General features: G+C 36.3%; 1 protein-coding gene across 1 annotated transcript in view; it reads left to right on the forward strand.

The window, feature by feature from the left end:
* Erbb4 (erb-b2 receptor tyrosine kinase 4) overlaps positions 1-23,947 on the forward strand; it is a 1,009,337-nt gene that overhangs the window by 867,369 nt on the left and 118,021 nt on the right. The gene's annotated exons all lie outside the window — the stretch shown is intronic.

The following is a 23,947-nucleotide window of genomic DNA, read 5'->3' on the forward strand; positions in this document are numbered from 1 at the left end:
AAATGTAGATTAACAGGAAGTTACAGAATTTCAGTAATGTCCATTTGTTCTTCACCCAGTTTAACTGTTGATAATATCTTGTATTACTACAGTATAATATTATGAATAGAAAATTTATGCTGGGCACTGGTCGGTCACACCTGCCATCCTAGCTACTCAGGACTTTGAGATTTGAGGATTGTGATTTGAAGCCAGCCCAAGCAGGAAAGTCCATGGAAACTCTTTAAAAAAATAAGTTTTTTATTGTGAAAATACTTTATAGAGGGGTTACAGTTACCTCAGCAAGGTAATGAGTACATTTCTTATCCAGCATCGTTGCCTCCTCCTTTGCTTTTCCCCTACCATCCCTTCCCTCCTACCTCCTCAGCTACACCCCTATCCCCCATCCCCTACCCCCCCCAACCCCTTACCTAAATTGTAAAGTTCGTTTTTTGACATAGGGTCTTGTACATCTCATTGTTGCAATGGATCAACCTGTATCCCTATTTAAACAATTTGTCCAATTAACCACCAAAAGCTGGAAGTAGAACTGTGGCTCAAGTGGAAAAGAACCACATTTAGCAAAAATGCTAAGGGACAGCTCTCAGGCCCTAAGTTCAAGTATACAAGCTCCAATACTGACAGAAAGGAACAAAAAAGGAAGGAAGGAAGGAAGGAAGGAAGGAAGGAAGGAAGGAAGGAAGGAAGGAAGGAAGGAAGGAAGGAAGGAAGGAAGGACAAAAGAATGAAAAGACAAAAGAACGAAAGAAAGGAAGGAAGGAAGGAAGGAAGAAAGAAAGAAGGAAAGAAAGATAGAAAGAAAGAAAGAAGAAAAGAGAGAGAGGGATGGAGAAGGAGGGAAGAAAGAGGGAAAGGAGAACAGAAGCAATGAAACAATGAAAGAAAGAGAAAGAGAGGGAAAGAACGTAAGGAAACACAGAGGTAAAATCCGCAGAGTGTAGTCCTGTCTCATCAGTCTGTGTGTATGTATGTCTATCTGTGTGCTTGCAGTTCTGTGAAATCTTATTGCATGCATAGATTTACATATCCATCAACAAAATGAAGCTATAGAGCTATCTTGTAGACTCAGCCCATCCCTCTCTAATCAAATCCATCTGTCTCTTCTTTGCTTTTCAATTTCACCTTAGTGTCATGATCGGTATGTGTAATGACTTTAAAAAATTCTTCTGAATGTGTTTTGTACAATAAAACAGATATTTACATTTGGTTTAGTTTTAGTAATTTGATACTTTGTGCAGACATATAGAACATATGCTTTCTTAAGAATTGCTATATTTTTTTCTTCAAAGAATATCCTTTATATATTTGCACAAAAGTGTTTTAGAGTGGTGCCTACGAAGAAGAGAAACTGGGATACAAGTGGTCCTCTGACCTAGAATGAATGCCCCAACCATACAGATATAGTTAGATCCTCTTATGATTACTTGGTATGAGTAGCACACTCATACTTATGCATCTTCCATGCTGGGGAAGCATGGTGCCTACCACTGGCTGCAGGAGGAGTACAGCCCAATGAAACCCAGAAGGATATGCATTCAGAAAGAAGGAAAATCAGGTTAATAGTGAAGCTAGGCTGAGAGTAAATGAAGGCAAGCAGTTCATGCTCACTATCTGCTGGGTGCTGGTAGCTCACCTATTGTCCTAGTTACTAGGAGGCTGAGACCTGGAGGATTGCAGTTTAAAGCTAGTCCATGCAGAAAAACCTGTCGAAATCCATCTCTAACAAAGCAGCAGAATGCCAGAGTAGAGATGTGCTTAAGTAGTAGATCACACAAAATCCATAAGCAAATCAAATGACCTCAACACCTCTGAGCTCGAGCCAAGGTACTAGAAGAAGGAGACGCGGTGGAAGAGGAAGAGAAGGAGGAGGCAACGTCAGCTTGCTGAGCACCAGTGGCTCACTCCTGTAATCTTAGCCATTTGGGAGGCTGAGATATGAGGATCAAGTTTTAAAGCCAGCTGGGCAGGACTTAACTATGAAAAAAAGCTGGAAGTACAACTATAGCTTATGTGGTAGAGCACTAGCCTTGAGAAAAAACATAGCTCAGGGTTAGCATCCACCCCTGAGTTCAAGTCCCAAGACTAATAGACATGCAAACAACAACTACAACAACAAAAACAACACCAAATCCTATGACATTGAAATGAAGGATTCAGGTGTATATATGAAAGTGTGGGAGAGGATGTTGAGAGCCATTTCTGTCATGGTGAGAAGTATTAGGCTAAATAGCATTTGTAGGAGATGTCAGTTCTGCATTTGATTGATTATAAAGAGTCCACTGGTGACTCTTCATTATTTTTCATCAGGCTAAGGTGTGAGATGAGCACAATAGATGTGTCGTGTAGAAGCCGGGTGAGCTGAGAGTTTATGAGCACATAAAGAAGTGTGGTTATGGGTCAAGGATTTTATCCTTCATTATGGAGCCTTCCCTAAGTCAGTATCTACCCATCAAACAGCGAACAAAAGATGAGCTTAATGAGAGTCATCTATCAGCTAGCTACATTTATGCTTCAACATCCTACTACTCCCCATGCTCTATGCTTTGACAAGGCTAATTGTATAATTAGAATACTACATCACCCATTCCTGATACATTTGCCCTGGCAAGGACCAGAACCAGGGACTATAATGATGATTGCCCCAAGCAAGCACATTAGCATGGATACATTTTGTTAATTGTACTACATAAGGTTTGAGCCAAGGATTTTGTCACCAGCTCTCTCCTAGATTAGAATGCCAGACTGAGTAAAGCTTTTAAATTAGAATTATTTTTCTAAAATAAAGGAAATGATTCTTCCCTATGGCTTTATGTTCTCTTGAGTATGTTTGAAGATTTACCAAGTTTGTTCTACTACAATGAAATAGAATTTATGAAATGTTCACCAAAAATGCACTGGAAGCTAAATAAAATGCCCCCCCCAAGTTAGTTTCTTTACAAGAGTAAATATTTTTATTAAAATCTGACTAATATTTGTGGAGTGGCTTCTGTGATACCAATGTTTTTACCAATGTTTTCTTAACTTGTGTGCTGGCTCATAAGAGTGCTCAGTTTACCAAATTTCATTAAGATGCATACTTGTGAGGTACACTCCTACTTTATTTTTCTATACTTAAAAAGCATTTTTGAAATGTTTGAGTTAGCATATATTGAGTTAAAACATATGGCAACATAGAATAGTTCTATACCTTCTTATTGTCCCTCTGCCTTTTTTCAAATAGCATTTGGTGGATTTCAAATGTATATTTGTACGTATATGTATATGTACGTATGGATGTATGAATATATACTTATATATAATTTAAATCTTCTTCACCTCTCAATATCCCCTCCTTCATCCTCCTACTATCTCCTCCTAGACAGTGCTTCTACTACATTCATGTCCTCTCGACATTACTACCATCACTGTGATCATCTTGCTAATCTAGCTTTGTTCATTCCACTTTGGAGATTTTAGATGACTATCTGTAAAGGTTTGTCCTCTGAAGTCAGACATCTAGCAGAAGTTACTCTATTTCTAACATGAACTGGGAGAACATAGGACTAAGCAATCCCTCAGTGAAAAACGTACAGCCAAAAGTCCTTGAGAAAAGTCCATGAGTTCCAGTCCCCTGAAATATAGCCAGCCTTACTCCATGCTGATAGGAGCTTTGGAGGAACAAATTGCCTTGTCTTAGTTTGATTCCATACAAATCCACAATGATAGTTGGTGTTGGCAACAACAATAAAGAATAACCATCATTATACCTGGTTAACCTAAGTCATGCTTATGACTAAATTAGCTAAAATTTACATTGAAGTGAGATTTAACATTATCCTGAAAGCATTATTCATATGATTATTATAACCAAGTGGGAAAATGATTGAGTACATTAATAAATGTTTAATTAAGTGAATTAATTAATGTTTAAAGTAATTAATATATGGAAAGTACCAACAGAGAGTCTGGTACACACCCTCAGCAATGTTACATGGTATTGTGGTTTTTGTTTTTATTGCTTGTTTACTTCCCATTCCATAAGAAAAACTTTAACAGGTCAAGAAGCAGGTCCAAGGTCCCATCACCAATGAACCTGGACCGGGCTTTAATTCTACACAGATGGACATTTTTTTATCTTGATCTAAGCATGCATACACTGCCTCACACACAGTCACTGTTTTGAAGAGAACTGAGGATGTAATTAAACAGCCACCTCAGATGAGTAGTACTTGCACTTGTTCATCTTGAAGATGTCATAGAAAGAAATAAGGCTTTTTATCATAAATCAGTAAACTTCAGTTATAAAAATGTATCTATACCAAGTATCTTGTGGCATAGTTTTGTGGAGACTGTGGGAGAACACAGCTTCTGTAGATCAACAAAAGGAACTAGATTGTAGAGACAATCACTATCTTAATCACAACTACCTTTGTTATTGTTCTACTATGAAAAATTCTATTAAATATGACTGAGAGAGATAATACTTTATTCCATTACCATCCTCACTTGAGAATATAGCAGTATAATCCATATGATATCTTTGTACTATAATTAGATCAAAAAGAGACTTGAATCATGTGGATTCTTACAAGACAGAGGTTTTTCCACCTGTTGCAGATGCTCATGATTTTATGTATAGCATCCCTGGGGTATCTGATAGCAAATCCTTCACATTTTCATCAATCATTGAGGTAGAGGTAGTGGAAAACCCTTCTTTTCAACTTAAAGTCCCCAAAAGACTGGCTTGGAAAAATATTATTGAAAACTTCTATTAAATAAGATTCAAGATATTACAGCCACACCTGCTAGTCTGTCAATGTTTCCATTATAAACCTATATTATCCAGGTTTATTACTTGGCTGTGAACTTTTTCTGTGGACTGTATTATAGAACACAGAATGTCAGTCCAAAGCAATTTTTATTATCACCACTCAAATACTGAGATTTTCCACATAACTCAAGTACTTTGGGAGACCCCCATGCATTCTAAATCCTTTATAAAATGCAACTTTAAAAACAATTTATTCCTCATAAGAAACAAAGAAGCAAATAAGTCCAATCTCAAGGCCTGAAGGGGAAATTTCACAAGCCCAGATGGATTTATTTCATATGATCTGAAGGCTAATTTGATATTTAGATTGAAATTTTTAATATTACTACAATAAGCTTTCAAGAAATTGGCACCATATGGATCTAAAAGAAATTGGGTTGTAGGCAAGGGAGAATTATAATAAAGAATGAAACTGCAACTCATGGAATCGTATTCTCAAAGCTACCACTCTGTTGCTGTCATCAGAGGGAGTGCCCTGATTTTTGTTGATGTTATTTGGAGGATTTTTTTTGAAGTGGGGGTAGGGGGATGTATTTTGTTTCCCTATTGTGAGTGTAGGAGAAGTTGGTGAATAACATAGACAACACTGAGATGAACTACTTAGAATGAAGAATTCTATCAGCAAACCAATGCCCATTGCAATGTAATAATTGAATTTCTTGTCCACAGATATTGCTCTATCGGAATTTCTAAATTTTTGTATCCTCAGAGCACATAAAACATAGGCAGAAAAAATGTGGATTGCTTTATTCTACTAGCTAACTTTCTCACCACTCTGAATAAGAGTTGTTTAACAAGCAATCACTGCTTGGGGTGTATTTTTTCCTATTGGGATTCAATGAAACTTGAAACCTCTACTTTGGATCAAGTACGAGGAGGCAGGGAGAACTATGTACTATTGAAGAACTATGATCTTAGGAATCAAGGGAGATGACTCTTGAGTGAGTTGTAGACATTAATAATACTAAAGCATTTGAAAATGCATTCTTGCATATAAACAAGAATCTATTATAAATATAATGGGAGTTAAAAAAAAAAAAACTTAGGGAGGATAACTGTTAATACCTTGGTCACTCAACCAAAGCTGTCAGATAAATATTCCCAATCTCCTGACTAGCTAGAGAAAAGTATGAATTTTTAGGGCAATTCAGCAGGACTTGCCCTTTTATTTTCACCATTATGTGATTGAAATAGATGATATTCATATATGTACATACATCTTAGCAAGGATATGGTTACAGAAGATAAAAGGAAGATAGGTATGAGGTAATTAAAACTTATTACACTGGTTATAAGTAAATGAGCTTTTGTATGCATCATTGGCAGATCTAAAATTCAAGTTCAAAATTTTCTGGATTGAAAGCAAAAACATTTGAGCCCTTAATGGAGGGGAAGGGAAAAAACAAATAGTTTAAATAGGGATACAGGTGGACCCATTGCAACAATGAGATGTACAAGACGTTATGTCAAAAACAGAACTTTACAACTTTGGCTGGGGGTGGGGGGGGGGGTGGTGGTGGTGAGATGGGAAGGGATGGGAAGGGGAAACAAAGAAGGAGGCAATAATGCTTGATAAGAAATGAACTCATTACCTTGCCTATGTAATTGTAATCCCTCTGTACGTTATTTTCACAATAATTAAAAAAAAAGAAATCAGAAAAAAATAAATGAAACAATATCTACCAAAAAAAAAATTCTGGATTGAAATGATGAGAGCAGATTATAGGCATTAGTGTTAAACAAAGTTGCATAATACACATATCAGAAGACAGTTGCCCATAAGATGTAAGCACTTAAACCCTTGTACTGCTCTTTTTCTAGAAAGAGTCTAACCACCCAACACCTACATACAGGAAGGCAAAAGGACTCTTCACATTGGGTTAGAAATGATTATCTCAGGATCTAAGGGCATTAAGCTCAGAAAGAAAAGTGACTACTACAACCATTTTGTGGTGGATGGATAATCATGTTTAGTATTTTTTTAGTTACTATACAAAAAAATTAATAGTAACATTCCAATTGTCTTAAGATGCTCCAGTCTTTCACAGACTCCAAAAAGAAGATTTATTTTACTTTTCCTTGTTACAAACAATTTTTGACTTGGGATTCCTAGTAAATGATTTCCCTTAGAATAATAATACCTTCTCTATCTCTATCTTTTTGTGTCTTTTTTTCTAACCTTATAGTCTATCTTTGTCTTTCTCTTTGTCTTCCTCTCTGTCCCTTTCCCTCTCATTCTCAGTATTTATTTATCTGACTGGTTTTTTTTTTTTGACATTTGTTCACAGAGCAAATTGGTTAGTAAGACATGTTATCACCCAAATTAACACAAAGTATGACAGAACCATGGAAAAGAGCCCTGAAAAAAATCATAGGAATTACAGGTACATAGGATACAGTCATAGGATGAAGACTAACAGGGAAAAGAGAGAGGAATGGACAGTTGAAATTGATATCAGAATACAAGAAGAGTGTCCCCCTATTCAACCAGGAGCCCAGAGCAAAGAGAGAGCTTTCTTGGAGTGTGTTGGAGAAACAATATCTAGGGGGAAGCCACAAAGGACTACTTCATTCTCATGCCCATGTAGTCTGGTACTAAGAAACTATCCCAGCAACCTGCAGGCCATGTGCTATGTTTGTCATTTTGCCTAAGGCTCTTGCCAATTATGTGTGCTATAAATGTAAGCAGATCTTCCTTCCGTGGGCATGAGGACTTGAGGAGTATTTCCTTATGCTCCAGTTTCTTAAATAGGATGACGAATTCCAGGGTGAAATGGAAGTAACAATCCAAGAAGAGACCCAGAAAAAAATCAAAGAAATCTAAGTAACAGTATCAATCAACATCAACCAAAAAAAAAGGGGGGGGAGGACTTTATCTCCACCAAGTGTCTGTGGTTTCATTCCAGTTAACATTCTCATGTTAACTTAGGCTTCTCATTTGTAAATGGATACTCATTCAAGGGATTAGCTGGAATAGTTGAGAGTATTAAATTAACTCAGATAGGTACAGAATTTCTATGTGTAAGTTAACATGTGTAGAGAACTAATGCCTGGGGCAGAGTTAGAGGTTAATGATGCTTTGTACATAATGAGCTCCACAGTAGACACACTGATTAAAAAATGAACAAACTATTATTGAAAAGGATGAAAATATGCGCCAGAGGAAATTGTGACTGCCGCAAGTATCTACAGTTATTACATGACACACAACATCTGTTCCATGAAGGAATGAAAAGATTCAACTAAACAGTGACGAAGACTGAAGACTTCCTCCCAACCTTGAACTCTGGTGCTCATTTGCCGTTGCTAAGGGAAATGGAAGCTGCTGCATGAGTTAACCTAGAAATTCTGGAGCAGACAGTCGTGGTTAAAAGAGAAGACCAATCAAATCAGACAAGTGTATCTGTGGGCCATGGTAAAAGCAAAATCACTACTACAATTATATATTTGGACTTCAAAGTCTTGCAGAGGAGGCAGAATGAAAAGCAACTTGATTTCTTCTTATTTCATTTTAGAAAGATTGGAATCTGAGTATTTAGTCAATCAGAGTTTTAAAGAGCAGAATTTGATTTATTTTTCGTTATTCCATGTCTTATCAAAGTTCAGGTGTCCTTGTGAAGAAGTAACATGTATATCTTGAAAGCCAAGAGTGTATACTTGAGTGAAATGTTCTGTAATTGATCAGATATTTACATAAATAGAGGTATTCTATATTACAGCTTGCCCCACCATGAGGCAAGTGTTGTCAATTTCATATATATACATACCTAGATACACACACACACACACACATATGTGTGTGTGTGATTTGAGTATGGCAGTATAGATAGTTTCTGGAGGAGGGACCAATGATGTCCTAGCTACTGAGCTAGGACATTTTTACAATGGGGAACGATAGAGAAGGATGACTAATACATCATTGAAGCCATCAGACAAGTAAAGAGAGACCGATATTCAGATCTTAAAATAAATCTAGATGAATGAAGCTTTGAGACCACCAAGAGCCTGTAGTATGCTTCTGGAACACCATTCACTATTCCTGAAGGCAATATTCCTGACAATAAGGAAGGGAACTATATATTTAAAGATTTTTTAAAAATGGTCCTTGAAAGTAACTGGAGAAAAGAAAATTAGGGACACTTACACAAAAGTTGTCTTTAAATTATAATTCATTACATGTTGATAAAATGTGAAATGAACATCTATCTTGATATTTCTGCTTTCATTACTTGTATTAAATCCTTTAACTCATTTCAGGATATATTTTATGCGGTACCACTATGAATTTTAAAATTCACTGAAGTAGTTTTACTGCTGAGTAGGATGTTAATATTGTGTTTCCTAGCTATATTTATCTTAATATCATATGAATGTGCTTTAAGTACACATTTTTTTTCCTTAGACTAACTTGCCTTTTTCTCCTAAGTAGAAATTACAGTTTTATAAATGCATCTGGGAATCTAAAGATTTTCTTTTGGAAAATCTTGTTGGTCATGGGCCTGAACTCTGGGCCTGGGCCCTGTCCCTCAACTCTTCAATTCAGGGCTAGCACTCTACCACTTGAGCCACAGCACCACTTCTGGCTTTTTCTACTTATGTGGTGCTGAGAAATCAAACCCAAGGCCTCATGCATGCAAGGTAAGCGCTCTACCACTGAGCCACCTTCCCAGCCCAAAAAATATATTTTTAAAATAAGGAAACTGCTTTAAGAAAGTGGACAATTTAACATTTTATCCATGAGAGAAAGGCTTTCCAAATTATATATTTGTGTTTACTCTCATTGAAACCTACATGGTTTTAAGATACTTTTCTTGTAAATTTATTTTAAAAGATTAGCTTTCTCATTCTCCTGAGAAATTTCAACTCCATGAAGAAAGTACAATTTGCTAGGTTTCAATGGCTCACACTTGTAATCCTATCTTTTCAGGAGGCTGAGAAATAGAGGTTTCCAGGCAGGAAAACCCATGAGACTTCAAACACCAAAAATCCAGAAGTAGACCTGTGGCACAAGTTGTATAGCAGAAAAGCTAGGGACATTGTTCAGTCTCTAAGTCCAAGACCTAGTACCATCACACACACACACACACACACACACACACACACACACACACACACCACAACATATGTGTGTATATATATATATGTGTATATATATATATATATATATATATATATATATATATATATATATATAAAACCTGACAGCAGAGGAGGAAGGAAGGCAGGAAGAAAGGAAGGAAGGCAGGAAGGCAGGAAGGAAGAAAAGAAGGAAGGAAGGAAGGAAGGAAGGAAGGAAGGAAGGAAGGAAGGAAGGAAGAAAGGAAGGAAGGAAGGAAGGAAGGAAGGAAAAAAATGCAATTCAAGTTAGACAGCCTAACAGACATTATGTACTTTACCCTTTCTTTTGTTCACAAGCATTGTAAGAATTGTACTAAAAATTGAAAATGTTTTATAGTATCTGTTCTATCAAGAAAAATCAGAAAATTTGAAGACCTTGCATTTCAAGCTCTTTGCAAATAGGTGGGTACAGACTGCTGGGAGACTTAATCTCTCTTTGATTTTACATTTTACACTAATTTCCAGGGTAATTACGAGAACAAATTGTTTCACTCTTATTTTAAGAGTACATTGTAAAAATTTTCCATTTTTAGATTTCAATAAAGTTATGATTGCTGTCATCAGGGAATACAGAGCAAATTAGGTCCTTCATATCAACTTCATCTCAGTAGAGTCTCTTCTTTAGGTTGTTCATTTGGGACAACAGTACATAGGGAGGGCTGGGATAGGTGATGGGTTTCACTGTGAACTAAAGCATGCTTATCAGACATTATCACTGATCCAGAACCCTTCCTGAGAATTAAGGATTAAGAATAGATACAGCCAGGAACAAAATCTACCAAGCAAACGGCCCCCATAAACAGGCGGGAGTTGCAATCTTAATATCAGATAAAATAGACTTCAAATTAAAATTCGTGAGAAGAGATAAAGAAGGTCGCTACATACTAATTAAAGGATCTCTCCTTCAGGAGGATATTACAATTCTAAATATCTATTCGCCAAACAATGGAGCACCCAAATTTATCAAAGAAACACTACTTTCCCTCAAATCCCATATAGATCCAAAGACATTAATTGTTGGGGATTTTAACACACCACTCTCCCCACTAGATAGATCAACTCGGCAAAAACTCAACAGAGAAACCGCAGATCTAAACAGCTGCATAGATCAACTAGACTTAACAGACATCTACCGAACATTTCACCCAGCAGCATCAGAATACACGTTTTTCTCAGCAGCACATGGAACGTTTTCTAAAATAGACCACATTTTAGGCCACAAAGCAAACTTGTCTAAATTCAGAAACATTGAAGTTATACCTTGCATTCTCTCTGACCACAAGGGAATAAAATTAGAACTCAACACCAAAAGCCACCAAAGAAAGTCCGGTATCACATGGAGGCTGAACAACACACTGCTGAATCATGAGTGGGTCATGGAAGAGATTAGAAAGGAAATTCAAATGTTCATGCTATTCAACGAAAATGAACACACAAAATACCAGCTCCTCTGGGACACAGCAAAGGCAGTACTCAGAGGCAAGTTTATAGCTCTGAGCTCCTACATCAACAAATTGGAGAGATCTGAAACTAGCAATTTAATGACACATCTAAACCTCCTTGAAAAAGAGCAGCAAGATAAACCCCAATCCAGTAGACGGAAAGAAATAATCAAAATTAAATCAGAATTAAATGAATTAGAATCAAAAAAAACTATAGAAAGAATCAACAAAACAAAGAGTTGGTTCTTCGAAAAACTTAACAAAATTGACAGTCCCTTAGCAAATCTTATCAGAAAAAGAAGAGAACACACCCAAATTAATAAACTCAGAGATGAGAATGGAAACATCACCACGGAAACAACCAAGATTCAGAACATTATAAGGGAATACTTCTCAAAACTTTATGCTAATAAGTTTGAGAACTTGACAGAAATGGACCTTTTCCTAGCAAATATTGACATGCCAAAACTAAACCAAGATGAGTTAAACCAGCTTAACAGGCCCATATCAAGCACTGAAATAGAAACAGCAATAAGAGACCTCCCAGCTAAGAAAAGTCCAGGACCAGATGGTTTTACAGTGGAATTTTACAAGGCCTTCAAAGCAGAGCTCACACCATTACTCCTCCAACTCTTCAATGAAATTGAAAGAGAAAGCTCACTACCGAACACATTCTATGAAGCCATCATAACCCTCATCCCAAAACCAGGCAGGGACTCATCAAAGAAAGAGAACTCTAGACCCATTTCTTTGATGAACATTGATGCAAAACTTCTCAACAAAACTTTGGCCAATCGACTTCAACAATTCATCCAAAAAATCATACACCACAATCAAACAGGATTCATTTCAGGGATGCAAAGCTGGTTCAATATACGCAAATCAATTAATATTATTCATCACATCAACAGGAGCAAGAATAAGAACCACATGGTTATCTCAATAGATGCAGAAAAAGCATTCGACAAGATCCAACACCCCTTTATGATGAAGGTTTTGGAAAAATTAGGAATCCATGGAACATTCCTCAATACAATAAAGGCTGTATATGACAAACCTACAGCCAGCATTATACTCAATGGTGAAAAACTAAAGCCATTTCCCCTTAACTCAAGAACAAGACAAGGATGCCCACTCTCTCCACTTCTATTCAATCTAGTATTAGAATGCCTAGCTACAGCAATAAGACAAGATGCAGACATAAAGGGGATCCAAATAGGGAAAGAAGAAATAAAACTCTCCCTCTTTGCAGATGACATGATCTTGTATTTAAAGAACCCCATAAATTCCACTCCCAAATTACTCAAGCTGATTCAAGACTACGGTAAAGTAGCAGGTTATAAAATTAACCCCCAAAAATCAATGGCTTTTCTGTATGCCAACAATGAGAAAAGTGTGGCTGAAATTAGGAAAGCAACTCCATTTGTAATAGCCCCACAAAAAATAAAATACCTAGGAATTAACTTAACTAAAGAAGTGAAGGACCTCTATGATGAAAACTTTAAAATCTTGAAAAAGGAAATCAACACAGAACTTAAAAAATGGCAAAACCTCCCATGCTCCTGGATTGGAAAGATTAACATCGTGAAAATGGCAATACTTCCCAAGGCTATCTACAAATTCAACGCAATACCTATCAAAATTCCACCCTCATTCTTCAAGGAAATAGAAGAGGCAATCCAAAAATTCATATGGAACAATAAAAGACCCCGAATAGCAAAAACGCTCCTGAATGGAAAGAACACTGCTGGAGGAATATCAATACCAAACTTCAAACTCTACTATAAAGCCATAGTAATCAAAACAGCTTGGTATTGGCATAAGAACAGACCTCAGGACCAATGGAATAGAATTGAAAACCCAGAAATGAACCTACAGACCTATAGCCATCTAATCTTCGATAAGGGAGCTAAAACAATAGAATGGAAGAAAGACAACCTCTTCAGTAAATGGTGCTGGCAAAATTGGTTAACTACATGTAGAAAACTTAAGCTAGATCCTTATATATCACCCTGCACCAGAATCAACTCCAAATGGATCAAAGACCTTGAAGTCAAAGCAGACACTCTGAAAACATTACAGGATGGAATAGGAGAAACCCTAGGTCTCCTTGGCTCAGGCCGAAATTTTCTGAATAGAGACCCGGAAACACAACAAATCAAAGAAAGGTTGGACAAATGGGATTGCATAAAGTTGCAGAGCTTCTGCAGGGCAAATGACATAGCTAGCAAGATCAATAGAAAGTCCACGGATTGGGAGAAGATCTTTACTAGCCATACAATGGACAAGGGTCTCATATCTAAAATATACTTGGAACTCAAAAAATTAAACCCCCCAACAACAAATCCTCAAAGAAACAACTGCCCAATAAATGAGTGGGCGAAAGACTTAAAGAGAAACTTCTCTGAAGAAGAAAGAAGGATGGCCAATAGACACATGAAGAAATGTTCAACATCCCTAGCCATAAAAGAAATGCAAATCAAAACAACATTGAGATATCACCTCACTCCAGTGAGAACGGCAAAAATCAAGAACTCTAACAACAACAGATGCTGGAGGAGATGTGGACAGAAAGGAACCTTACTTCATTGTTGGTGGGAATGTAAACTTGTTCAACCACTTTGGAAAGCAGTATGGAGGTTCCTCAAAAGACTTCACATAGAGCTCCCCTATGACCCAGCAATCCCACTTTTGGGCATTTACCTTAATGTTTACAAACAAGACCACACTAAAGCTACCAGCACAACTATGTTTATTGCAGCATTATTTACCATAGCTAAGATATGGAACCAACCCAGATGCCCCTCAGTAGATGAATGGATCAAGAAGATGTGGTATATATACACAATGGAATTCTATGCCTCCATCAGAAAGAATGACATTTCCCCATTTGTTAGGAAATGGAAAGGCTTGGAAAAAATTATATTAAGTGAAGTAAGCCAGGCCCAAAGAAACATAGGTCCCATGGTTTCCCTTATTTGTAATATCTAGTATATGTATGAGTCAAGCGGAAAAGGTCAGATAATGTGATGTCAGGAAAATGAACCCTTAGATGTGTATTTTAATGTTTTTTTTCTTTCATGCATGTGTTTCTAACACATTTATAAGATTATCTCTTTGTTGCTTTGTATGTCCCTCCCCCACAGTATAACCCCTGCTTTCACTATATTTGATGTCAGTATAACTTGTGGAGGAGATGGGGAAAAACCAGTTGTTTAAGGGTACAGGTGGACCTGTTGCAACAATGAGGAGTACAAGTTGTCATGTCCAAAACGAGCTTTACAACGTTGGTGCGGGGGGGGGGGGGGGGGGGGGGGAAGGGGGGGGAAGGGGGGGAAGGAGAAGGATTGGGATTAGGGGGGGAGGGGGGAGGGGGGAGGCTGGGAAGGGATGTAAAGGGTAAACAAAGGAGGAGGCTGCAATGCTTGGTAAGAAATGTACGCATTATCCTGCCCATGTAACTGTAACTCCTCTGTACAGTATGTTCACAAATAAAATTAAATTAAATTAAAAAAAAAAAAAAGAATAGATACAGCCAAAGTAATGTGAGCACATAGGCCTCAAGTCTTTTATTCTTTCATTTTTCTTCACACTCTCTTTGATGAGTTGCTTCTGTTTTTATTTACTTCTCTGCTTTTTTTTTTTCCCTTAATTTCAATAAGACTACATTCTTCTTCCTTTTCTTGGACTCTCACTTTGTCTCTCTTTGGTTCTTCCCATCTTCCACATGACTCAAGTATCCTCTCAGCATCTATGGCCTCTCGGGCCAAGGGAACGAGAGATCTCCAAGGGTTTGACCTAAGTTAATTTTGTCCTGACTGAGAACCTCCATCTTCCTCAGCAGCTAGCACATGGAACAGCCACTGGTAGATGTAGCCAGTTCTCAATGCTTTGTAGTTGTTTCCAGGTATACTGGCCCCTGTCCATCAAGTTTGGGAAAATAATCAATACTGAACTTAAAATCAGCTTAAAGCCACACAAAGAAAACAAATGAGGTAGAAGAGAGAGAGAGAGAGAGAGAGAGAGAGAGAGAGAGAGAGAGAGAGAAAGTTCATTACAAGTTTAACATATTGGTTCCTAGGACTTTCCTTTCACTTAGAAATTTTTAAAATTTGAAGTAGAGCTCATTTTCCCTTAGAGTATATTTTAATCTCTTCATGGTACTAGGACAGGAAAATAGGGAGGAGAATCTCTTCTTGAATAATAAAAATTTACTGTTGCAAATTTAGAAATATTAAAGAGTCTAATCCTGTCTGTTCCCCATTTACTTTTCCAGTATAATCGTAGTCTTTCTTAAAGAGAAACTAAAAGGATGAATCTGCATTCTGAAGAACATGCAGGACCTTTCTATACCTGTAGATGCTGCTTATAAATGCATATAGTACTTCTAATTTTAATCAACATTCTAAGACTTCTTAGCTAATACAGACTGCATTTTCCATTCCATTTTAATTGGCATTTAATTTGATCTGCACTTTCACTAGACATAAAATGTAGAGAGATCTACCTCATCTCCTAATGCTCTTCTCAAAACCACTTTAGAAATACATTGCTCCCATTTTAAAGAGGGGGAAAACTGAAGCACTGTGACACTAAGTTGTATCTCTTTTTAGTTTAAGGATTTAGTAGAATAATCGGTTCTGCCACCTGAGATTCTTTAGTCCAGGCTCAGAGCATACTTTAATGTACATTAATGAACATTAATTTGATGGTTAAAAATAAGATTAAAACTTGAAAGTATGAAAGAGAATAAGAGACAGGTAGGAGTCCACTATACATAGTTCTAGGAATACTTCGCCTGTCACGAACAAACCTATTGTACCGTGAGCAAAGTATATAATCATATGGTTATATTCCCAGAATAATTTATTTCCTTTTTCTATCACAGCTCTTATTAAGCCACAAAAGGGGCCTCATACAGTACATTCACAAAAGAGGCACTTAAAAGAACAAATGCATCAAATTTTCCCTGTTGGAAGCAAAGGCCACTTGAACAGTAAACCCCTAAGTGTTCAGTAACACGCAGCCTCTAAAGAAGACAGCCCAGTTAGAATGTATACATTCTGGGTTGTGATTAGATATGGTATAAATTTCCCCGGTGATAGCAACAATGGAAAGGCCAAGGTTAGCCTATTTATTGAAATGTGTGTGAGAACCAAGCAAGTCCAAGTGGTCGCTGGCACAGTTTTAGGTGTCCTGCCAGCATCCAAACCCACAGGGTCATTTGGTAGTCAGGTGTCATTACTCAGCCCCTTTCCACTCCCCCTCTTCCCATCTGTTTTCGTCTAGCCCATTTGTGTAAATTACCTCTCCATATGCAGCGAGGCTCGGACTACTCATGCATTTTCCTCCTGCTCCTTTGTCCTTTTCATCCCTGACTGCTCATTCTGACTTATACCAATCATTTGACCCCAAAAGTTTAACATGGGGATCAAGATAATGATGGCAATTAATATTACTACTCTTATGAAGCCACATTCCTTATGAGTATGCTTGAGACCACAAAAGCTTTATTATAATAAATGTCAAAGGTATGGTTTGCCAGTGGCCATTTCAAATCATAATGATTATCATCAGCAACTAAAAGGTAATGATGCCCTTTAAGAGGAGGTAAAGCTTGTTCCATTTAATGTGGATGATTTACAGAGTTAGTATCTAAAGGAGATAGTTTAAGAATTCAATGTAGATGCTACAAAATTAAGAAAAGTAACATAAGGGGTGAGGTTGTGAGGGGTGGGTGAGCATCTTGAAAGGGGTGACACTAATCAAGATACATTTTATTCATAAACTGTTTTGTCAAATTTCAATTCTTTTGTGCAACTAATTATTATTAATAATAATAACAAACAGGAAAAATAAACAAAAATGTGGTGAAGGAAAGCACTTTTCCTCATCTAAGAACAACAATATTTTCTGAGAGGAGGGAAATGAAAAAATGTTTTCTCCTGAGTTTACCCTCGTTTAAAAGCATGTGGCACATTGGCTTCTCTACGATTCCTTTGAATAAAATCAAGTCATAAGCTTATTTGGAAATCCTGTTGTAATGTGAGGAAAGGTATAATGTGCAGCCTACATTTACTTCATACACACCCACACACCCACACACACACAGCTAAAGGAAAATAGTTATCTATGTAGTAATAACTGAGAGTTTTCTACTCTGCAAAGAATTTTAAACTGAAAGGGTTATTTACTAAGGGCAGATAAGAATAAACAAATAATCATAAATGTGAAAGCAAATAGTCCTTCAGCGGCATTTATAGCCATGGCAAATAGTCATGGTGGAACACTATGGGATTGAACTATGGCATCTTACTCCAGTTTTCATGGAATCCCAGACAAGACATTTTGATTGAGAACTTTCCATTTTTACAAAACATGACCTTAAAGATATTTGCTACATTTTTCTCAAATTTAGTTTCTGATAAATTTGACAAAAGATTGCAGTCCATGCTTAAATATGCTGTTATTTTATTGAATATGCACATTAATTTAAGGCACAATTAAAGTTATACTTTGCAAAAAATTGAGCCTAATTTTTTAAACGTTTGAGGATCCTAAAGAAAAATTTAAACTTATCATCCACCGAGTATATTATTTTCCTCTGAAATGACTGTAAAGCATAAATTGTCTATCCATATTTAAATAGTACTGATGATGTAGCATGCCATTTTGTGAGGTAAAATATCACATGTGTGGATAATTCTAGCTCTTTGTATATCAATACCTATATTTACATTCAAACAGGTAACTCATTAGTTGCCACTTTTTCCCTTCCAAAGTCCTAATTCTAATGACATAATGATTATTATTATTCACTTCTTTTGACACAGTCTCATTATGTACTCTAAGCTGGCTTCGAACTCATGTTTTTTTGTGTTTTTGTGTTTTTGTTTTTTCAGTTTGTTTTTCTGCCTTACTATCCTGAGAGCTAGAATTACTGGTGTGGACTAACACAAATACCATAGCAGAATTAGGGGCCAGATATTTATAGCTCATTTTGATTTTGAGTAGCAACTCTATGCCTTTTATTGAATGTCTTAAACATTACAATTTTATCAGTTCCTCTACAAATGGTATTATTTCTTTAAGTAGAGAATCAGCCATTGTTGAGAGTCGATTCTCATAACCATTAGCCAATAAATGCCCAAATGTTCCTTTGAATAAAATGTAATCAAAAGCATACTTGGAAATCCTATATTAATACTATGAGGAACGTCATGAGCCTCTGTCTGAAGTACTCAGCCAGAATACTGGCAGTTTCCTCCTAGAGTCTGTATGTCCTGCCACAGCTAGCTGTTGTATTACCATTTCCTTTTGAGTGAAAGTGCGAAGTCTAAAGACACCTGCCTTGCGCTGTTTCCTGTCCTGTTGCCTTTCTCACATGCATCTCAATGTTCTCACATTTATACAGCAATAACTACTACCTCAGAACCTAAGTTAACAAAAGCATCCTACTATTTTATTTTCTTCCTCCTTTTCTCCTCTTCCTCATCTATCCGTCCTCACCCCCTTGTACTTTTCCCCCCTCCTCTTCCTCTTCTAGTTCTTTAAAAACATATGGTCTGTATAGTTTAAAAACATATGGTCTATAGTTCTTTAAAAACATATTTCAGTTTGTGCAGAACTGGGTTGAAGACCAAATGAAACCAGAAGACCATATTTGACTAATTTATCTTTATTTGACAGTAAGAGAAAATGTCTTCTTTTCCATTGTCTTTATAAGAGATAATCTGTATGGCAATATGGAAAGACTACAAGAATTCCTAAAGCATATTTTCCTAAGCTTAAAGCAAATACTAGTGGAATTATGTCTTACTTTTAAAAGTGTGAACATGTGGCACGGTTCTGAGGGAAAAAAAATGGGTATTTTGCAGCAAACACATATTTATTCCTTTTGAATACTTGGGATGGGCTTTATTAACAAATTTATTATTGGCGGTCATTGTATAACTATCAAAATAAAATCTCTAAACTAACTTCCCACCTTTCTCCTACCTTTCCTGAATGCAATGCAATTAAAAATTGTGTGAGATAAGTTAAAGAGTAGATGTGGAGCCAGACACCATTGGTTTGCACCTGTAATTCTAGCTAAGGAAAATCATGATTTTGAAGGCAACCCAAACAGAAATGTCTATGACACTTCATCATCAAGTAACCAACAGAAAAAGAAAGAAAAAAGGAAAGAAAGAAAGAAACAAAGAAAGAGAGCGAGAGAAAGAAACAAAGAAAAAGAGAAAGAAAGAAAGAACGAGAAAGAAACAAAAAAAGAAAGAAAAGAAAAGAAATAGCAAAGAAGGGTGATCTGGGAGCTGGGAGCTCACACCTGTAATCCTGGCTACTCAGGAGGCTAGATCTGAGGATCATGGTTCAAAGCCTGTCCAGAAGGGAAAATCTGTGAGACTGTTATCTCCAATTACCCACCAGAAAACTAGAAGTTGGAACTGTGACTCAAACTGGTAGAGCACTAGCCTTGAGCAAAAAACTCAGGGATAGCACCCAGACTCTAAGTTCAAACCCCATGACCAACCAAAACAGAAACAGAAAACACGAGAGGAACCATGGCTTAAGCTTTGAACAAGGAAACTAAATGAACACGAGTTCCTGAATTCAAAAACCTCACTATCACCATAAAAAAGAAAGAGTATTTATGAGTTGAGTCAGAAGAGTATTATAGATCTTGCCTCCTCAAGTAGAAGAATGTCTGGTAGATCAAGGCCCTAGGAAAATTATTGTATTTCCTTTTATTGGGACATGGCTAGAGATATATGCAAACTTTCTGTACCAAAGTGGTAAGATAGCCTTCTTAGATATATGTTTATATTTTAATTCAGCTAAGCAAAGATGTAGAAAATATTTGATAATTTTGGAAATATTTGTAAACATGTTCTATTGGTCTTTGAAATTAAGGTAAAAAATATATACACAGATGCTTTTTGTTCCCTACCCTTTCTGGGTCTTTTGCTCTGTTTTATTCAGATGCTTTCCTTTTAGTAAGCTTACATTTTTCAAACTCAATGACCTTTTCCTATACATCCTTCGGTCCTATTAAACCTGAAAAAAACATTCCAGGTTTAATTTCTGAGAAAGTTGTATTGTTCAGAAGTTCTTTGGATACCAGGAGAGTAGCAGGACATCAGCTGCCATCTGCTTGGAGCAGGAAAGTCTTTGCAACTCGTTACAGGAGAAGTGACGGGAGAGCACTGTAGAAAGGATTGCCATAAAGCCACGTCAGCATGAGGCATAACTTCAACTAGAAAAGAGGAAGCTACAGCCAATTGTCAGAATTATCTGAACGTAACCAGCTAACTAATCCAAGTACTGGATACTATGAACTAAAACTATGGTAGTAGAGTGGTTACAAGGTGTGAATCTTACTTAAAAAAAAGAGAGGTGGGTTTTAATTGGACAAGATTCCATCTTTGATTCTATTTCTTTTCATGCTGGCCCAATTTTGCACATTGGTATTGTTCTTAGCCTACTACTTTAATTAATTTGCAATGATTTCCCTGTTTACTGACTTCCATAAAACTTTTAAGAAACTTTAAGTTTGTATGGTCAGTTTGAGAGAGAAACCATTCTTACTCTAACTTACTTCATTCTTCCATTGAAAGAAGAAAAGTATTTTACATTATTAGTAGAAAAATGAATGCTTTGTACCTACATTTGGTCTTCTAGAAATAATTTTACTCATAGGGTTTACTTTGGATCTAATTTTTTAATCATAGATATTCATCCAAAGGCCTTATTGCATTATACTCTTGTCCTTTTTTATGCTGAATAAACTCAGCCTCTAAAGCACTGTTCTGTTATTTTTTATTAGATAAGCATTCTCTTCACTCTCCATTACAGGGGTCAAATAGGAATCTTACTGTCTCTTTGTTTCTTGTTGTGAGATGCCTTCCTTGCTTTCAAAAAAGATTGGAATGCTTGTTACTGGGTTGCAAAGCAATGTTAACCTGCTTATTTTAATATTATTGAAGGGTTATAAACTATGAGGAATATGATATATTCCTCAAAAATGGACTCAACTTTCCAAAGTAATGAGCTAAAACTACATAAAATAATACAGTATTTATATACTAATGAAAAACATGTCTTAAAACACCATGTCTAAATTTATACTCATACAATAGGCATATTTTTCTGTACTCCAGGAGTAGAGTCTACAGTGCTCTGCTATTTAACATGGCATCATGTACCATTAGGGTACTTGGACAGAGCCACTGAGAAATTTGGCTCATTCATACTAATCAGATTGTGTGTTGTCCATGCCTGTAAGCTGAACATATGGGAGGGAAAAGCAGCGAGATTGGGAATTCTAGGCCAGACTAAGCTCCTTTGTAAGTATGAATCTAGCCTGGGCTATTGTTGTGAAATTCTATTTAAAAATAAATAAATACTAAATAAAAATGAAATAAAAATGTGACAAAATGAATTCAGTTCTCATTATGAAGATGTGAGAAAATAAAAGAATATTTATGTATTTCCAAGCTCCTATTGACATCAGCAGCAGTTGATTTTGGAAGAAAGGAAGGCAACATTTTTTTAAGAAGCCAAGAGGAGGGATGAGTATGTCGAAATTTTTGACAGTATGGTTTTCAAGTGTAAATGAAGAGCAAAGTAAAAACTAGTTAACAACTCATACTAAACATACTACCCACAGTGAAACTTTAAGCATGAGAAAAGCATTTTGAAGTTCCTTTAGTAATTATGGTCATGCAGATCTTATAATCAGTTACACAGAAAAGATATATTTGATAACACTCTAAACTTTAACATGCAACTCATGCAGTGAATCAAACCCTTGTAATATTTATAACTATAGTCATAATAGTCATAGAGCCATCATACTATATGCTCATAATGATTCATACACAAATTAATGACAATTTCTTATAAAATAAACTCTATATAATATTTTGAGCACTTTTGTGAGGACAAGGCTTTCTATGGACTATTTTGTCTAATTTGTAAGTCACTACTGTGAGGCAGAAAAAAATCTCATTATTTAATTTTATCTCCCCCAAACTTTATGCCCATATCCCATATTTAGTATCATACCAAGGAAAAACTGTAAGAAAAAAATAAATATAAATATTACAGAGAATAAAAGGCAGATACATTTCATTCACAGTGCAACAAGCAAGTACAAATTACACCTGTACAACAAACCCAGGCTGAAATGAAAAAAGGAAGTTATGGCAAAGTCACGAGAATCTCATGGAAAACTATTCAGAGAAAGAAGGATATGAAAAGCTGCCCGAGCATAAAAGAAAGCTGTCACCTCCAAATCCCCTGTGATTATCAACAGAAGAGACATCAAAAATAATATCCACCTCTCCTATCTCATATCATTATTTACCTTAGTGGCAAGAACAATTAATTTTCTGCTTTCCAAAAGTACAAACAGCTTGCGAAATGTCTCTATAATGCAGGTCTTAGATTTTTATGTAAAGAATGTAAGCACCATAGCAGTTTACTGTCTTATAAATTATACAATTTTAATGATTTGCTTACCAGAAAATAATGTCAAGATCAAAGAGAAAAAAAGGGTTGATCTTTACTTAGAAATGATTTTCTTATGTTTTACAAAAACTAGGATCCTTAGGGGGGAAAGCCCAAGGAAATGCTGTCTAACTATCACACTCCCCCATTTTAAAAAAGAAGTCTTTCTATTGCATACCATTAGAGAATGTCAGGTTTAGAAAAGTTGCAAGAAAGGGGTGTATATAGGGGAATGATGAAAGGTGTGATATTAATCATGATGCATTATGCTCATAAGCTGACATGTTAAATTGATCCCTGTGTTTGAAACTCCTAAAAGATAGTTTAAAGAAGAAATGATCAAGAAAAATCCCTTATTTTCAAATGAGAAATGAGAACCCCTAATTACCAAAGGACTGGTTCAACAGATTCAAGTCACCAAAGCGTAGAAGTGAAAGTTGTCACTTAATATTTCATTAACTTCCTTATCCTTCTGCTACAGGTAAGAATATTCATTCTTACTTTTGTGATTAAAAAGAACAAATTCAGTGCTAGAAGAAAAGTTTATTGCCTCCAATTGCGATATGTATTCATTATAATGCACTGTCTTCAATAAGTATTTGAAAATGTTAAGACTACAGAGAATTTCTAATTATTCTATTTTGCTTCTCATAAGGGAATAGCTTTATGCAACCTAAGAGCAACACTCCAAAATTCCTTCTTTTGGAAGACTAGTGAGGCAAAGAATATTCTAAACTAGTCAGTTATCCACCTACCAGTGGAAGAAATGCTAGATTGAGGGAGAAAACCTGTTCCCTATGAACCTGTGTTAGAAAGATCAGAGCCTCAGTAGGCAGAAGTCAGTGCTCAGAGCCCGCCGCCTTCCTTTTACTCCACGCTGCTCCTACTTCCTTTGCGTCAGTGATACCAAGATGCTACTGCAAAATCTGTCCCCTAGAGACAGAATAAGCTTTCTGTAATTCTGACTGAAGTATAAGAGAACCTAATTTCTCCCTTATTTAGTTTCTTTTCTTCATATTTTTTGCTAAGTAATTAAGAGCAACATAAAGTCATAACAAAGCCACAAGAG

This window comes from Dipodomys spectabilis, unplaced genomic scaffold (genome assembly GCF_019054845.1).
Source record: "Dipodomys spectabilis isolate Male_0828 unplaced genomic scaffold, ASM1905484v1 ptg000051l, whole genome shotgun sequence".
NCBI lineage: Eukaryota > Metazoa > Chordata > Mammalia > Rodentia > Heteromyidae > Dipodomys > Dipodomys spectabilis.